Source organism: Pelodiscus sinensis, chromosome 1 (genome assembly GCF_052426305.1).
Source record: "Pelodiscus sinensis isolate ZL-2025 chromosome 1, ASM5242630v1, whole genome shotgun sequence".
Lineage (NCBI taxonomy): Eukaryota > Metazoa > Chordata > Testudines > Trionychidae > Pelodiscus > Pelodiscus sinensis.
In genome coordinates, this window is record NC_143052.1 from 345,423,472 (window position 1) to 345,428,300 (window position 4,829).

The window sequence follows — 4,829 nt, forward strand, 5'->3', positions numbered from 1 at the left end:
ATGTACCTTTGCCATTAAACATCTTTTTCAAAACATATTTATTATTATACACAAGAAGATTTACTCGGCATTGCTCGGGTCCTTAATTCAATTCATTTTTGTTTTTCTTCATTTAAATCATTGTTCTGGAGTGGGGCTGGGGATGAAGGATTCAGTATGCAGCTGCCCTGGGGAGAGACGACAACTCCAGCCCTCTCTCACTGCAGAAGCTTGGGGCCAGGTGAGAAGCGCCTCTCCATGGCTGCTGCAGCTCCAGCAGGCATTGCTGAGGGAGGGGTGAATGAATGTCTCCCAGCTGGGGCACGTCCAGGTACATCTGCCCCCTGTGCTCCCCAGCCAGAGTGAGAAATACAGCAAACTGTGCACTTTCCCCTCGCTCCCTGATGAAGGGGCACGGCCAGCAATGTTCCCATATGAATGTGGGGGGGAGCTGCAGCCCCCCTGCCCTCCTTAAAGGGCACCTGGGGATGGAAGGCTAGGGCAGTCCTCGATAGAGGGGCCCTTTCACCTACCTAGTGATTCTGTCTTGGTGGCCTCAGTTTCCCCACCTGTAAAAGCAGGCCCAGCCTTTGGACAAGGCGAGCGAGGTGGTTGCCTTGGGCCCCGAGCTGTCCAGCTCCTGGCCCCGCCCATCCGGCCGCTCACTCGCTGCCCTGACTTGGAGCCGCACGGCTGTGCAGCTCAGCCCCAGTGCCTTGGGCCCTGCGAACTCTTTGGCTGGGCCTGTGTAAAAGTAGGGAATAACAGTGAGGTGATAAGGGTGCTGTGACGCTTAATATAGCCCTGATCTTTGGAAGGCATCGTATACAGAAGTGTGGTTTTGCTTTCCTTAAGGGGATATCTGTCATCTATCATACTTACATGGTCTCCATCACCATAGCAACTGAGCGCCTCACAATCTTTAATGTATTACTACTCAGGATACCCCTGGGAAGCAGGGCCATGCTATTATTCCCATTGCACAACTGCAGAGCTGAGACTCGGAGACTAACTGACTTGTTCAAAGGGACTTGAGAAGGGATTTTACCCTTGGTGTCCTGGCTAAGTTCCGGTCTGCCATTTATCTCCTTACATTTCCCCGGATGTTTCAAATGGATCCAGAATTCTTCTATGCTTTTTGTTTTAAACGTTAGGCAGTGTTGCCCTGTGCTGGATCCAGGATGTTGTAGTGTTACACCCCAGGACTGGATGCTTTTTGATGATGGTGGAACTGAGAGCTGATGTACCTGCACTGGAAAGTATTTTGGATTCTTTAAGCAAATGGGTGTAATGGGAACAGTTATTCGTAAGTATTCCTCCCCTGACAGCTGCTGGTCAAATGACAGGTCAAAATCATGTCACCTTTCAGTAAACTGAGGCCCCAAACTCATTTCACCTGTATGTAATTTGTAGAAAGCCCATCATCAGCAGGTAGGAGTAAACCTGCAACCTTAGGAGCTAAAGCCCTGTGCTTTCTCTACATGAGTGAAAAGCCAACTGTGCCTGAACTGGAGAGCAAACTTCATAGTCTCAGTGCTTCTGGGTTACATGTGGCCCCTGCCAAAGCTGAAACTACTGGGCCATCTATTTTAAAACAAGGGTGAGACTGAAAGAATGTGAGCAAAGAACAAGACCAAGGCAAAGGAATCTATTGAAAGATGTTGTCTCCTAATGATGTTGTTCTAAGCAAGCTGTTTCCCCCGCCACACACATGGGCTATGTCTAGACTGGCATGATTTTCCGCAAATGCTTTTAACGGAAAAGTTTTTCCGTTAAAAGCATTTGTGGAAAAAAGCGTCTAGATTGGCACAGACGCTTTTGCGCAAAAGCAGTTTTTGCAGAAAAGCATCCGTGCGAATCCAGACGCGGTTTTGCGCAAGAAAGCCCCGATCGCCATTTTCACCATCGGGGCTTTTTTGCGCAAAACGGTTCTACACTGGACCCCTTGTGCAAAAGCATTTGTGCAAGAGGGCTTTTTCCTGAACAGGAGAGTCATTGTATTTGCGGAAGAACACTGACAATCTTACATGAGATCGTCAGTGTTCTTGCAGAAATTCAAAGCGGCCAGTGTAGACAGCTGGCAAGTTTTTCTGCAAAAGCACTTGCTTTTGCGGAAAATCTTGGCAGTCTAGATGCAGCCATGGATTTGAGATTGTGTGGGAGGAGAATTTGGTAGATTGTTTTGAATAGAAACAAAAATGAAAGCCTCCATGTCAGGATAAGGGGGAGCAGGAAGTTGGCAGGAGTAAGTCGGAACATATCATCATCTGTCTTACAAGTCCATGCACTCGCCTGCACACAGAACTTGCACTGGTTTTACTAAAATAAGTTTTAAAATTAAATTGCAGCAAATCCCTATGTGGACATACTTAAATCAGTTTACCACTGGCTTGCCTTGGTCTAGGATGATTTAGTTGGGATTGGTCCTGCTTTGGGCAGGGGACTCCATAACCTCCTGAGGTTTCTTCCAGCCCTAGGATTCTATGAGCTACCTTATGACATGTACACACAACAATCCATTAAAAACAGTGACGCAGCCGCCCAGGGGTTCAATGTGCCCATTTGTCCTTTATTTTCCATACCTTAGGCTTTGCTGTCCTGGCTATGCTAGTGCAATGACTATCTCAAGCCTGCCAAGATGCAAGAGGCAGCTGCAGTGATGTTGAACAAAATGCCCAGCTGATAATGTGGTCATAGGTTGCAGGATTTGGATATAATAGAGCCTGGTGTGTTTGGTTGAAAATATCCAAGATGTGATTTAGCTGCCTGTTAGCAGGAGTGGAGGGAATTAACCCAGGAGGAACTGGTTGGCTAGCAGAAATGGTGGCACTTCCAAAGGTTATCAAGCCCTTTGAGATTTAACTATCAGGTCTTATTCACAGGCTGGATGATTCAATGAGCACTTAAGAGTGGTGACCAGTAATGGTAATTTTTTCTCTCCATGTGTGGAATAATTTTTCTGTGCACTGAGGCATGTGTGGATGTGCACCATCAGTAGAAACATATGTTGTCAGCTGCTGCAAGCTCTGAGCACTCTGCTAATCAGCAAAGTGGCATTTTAATCTATCCTAGGTGGCCACCCAACCCCTCAGCTTTCAGGGAACACTAGTGGTGAGTGACCCTCCTCTAGAACAATGAATAGACTATCTCTAAATTGCACCTAATAGAGGAAGGAAGGGGGGATTTTATGGCACACCAGGAGATACATTTTTCTCTTGTGTCTTCTAAAGAAGTCCAGGGTTTTTCACCATGCTGATCACAACTCACTGATTGTACTTTTGGTGGAATGAGCAAAGTGTCAGGAGATGTGAGTTCCAGTCCTGGCTCTGTCATGGGTTTACCGAGTGACCTATGGGACAACTTCTTGGTGCCTCCATTTACACATATGTAAAATGAGTGTAAGGACTCATGGGGTATTATTTCCATTGCTTTATCGTGCAGATTTGTGACTCTTGTTACCCACACAAATTTCTCTATCCCTGCCACACTTTAGGGATATACACTTTTACCCAGTTCCTAGGGCTGAAGGTGCAACCCTGTTAATTTACACACCCACCCCAGCCCAATTCCTAAGGGCTCAGGGCAGAACTTCCTACGGGTTTGCAGGATCTTTTGCCACTGAAAGAGCCTCACACAGTAATATTCTTATTCATTGACACTTCCCAAGCAGGCAGAATACACATGCTAAGCACATAGTGTCATGCTTACCAATCCTGATACAGGCAGGCAGCCTTCCCCTGTTGGCCAGGCAAGATCAGTGTCTCTGGATCTTAGCTGCTGCACACCTGGATCATGCAGAAGGATCTTGACAGCTCTGGTCTTAGGCTGTGTATTGGAGATGAGTTCTTCCAGGTCTTCCCCCTTCTTCTTGGTGTTCCTTTCTTTCCTTCTGCTTCTATTACTTTTGCTCTTCTGCTGGCTTCCTTCTTGAACCCCAGTTTATATAGTGAAATCTGAGTCCTGCTTAGCTATACCTTAACCAATTATTTTAGTATAATTTTACTAACCAATCATAACATACTGTAACAGACTTACCTAACCAATCACACCCACCACCTTGGTTGAGTTACACCTAGCAAAATTAATTATACATCAGACAGAAACACTCACAGTGGTTTGTGCATTACCCCCCTAAACCCAAGGTTGTAAGTGCAATCCTTGAGGGGGCCCATTTAGGAATTTGGGGCAGATCCCTCTTGGGGATGGTACTTGGTCCTGCTGTGAAGGCAGGGGACTGGACTCGATGATCTTTCAAGGTCTCTTCCAGCTCTATGAGTTAGGTATATCACACAGACAAACAATAGGACAGTGCGAGGACAATAATTGTAGAATGAGGATTCCTCAACTATTGATAAGCAGTTTCTTGCCAGATGAAACGCTGTTAATTAAGTTTTCTTTACCCATCTTGAGATCTGTTTCTTTATCTGGTGACTGTGGGCGCCATAAGGACAAGGTCACCTTCTCACAGCCTAGTGTGACACTATTTTAATGCAATTTAGATGGACTGTGAGTATGTGACTCCAGGCTTTACAGCTAATGGCTGCTCTCTTCAGTCTGGCTGCAGAAGAAGGCTTTAGTTCAGGCCTTCCAACATGGTTACAGAAAAACCATATTGTTACACTTTCACCACTTCCTTTGAGAGACTCAGTCTACAGTTGAGAGAAGTATGGGCGAGTGGTCTAAGCACAGGATTACAAGCCAGAAACACCTTGCAGTAGGTGATGCTTTCAGAAGAGAGTTAAGGCTGATTTGTTTGACCTTAAAGATCCCATAGCATGTCTGGTAATAAAAGAGGTTTGTTCTGGTATAACTGGCCAAAACTACATCCTTGTTTCACTTCCCCACCCTAT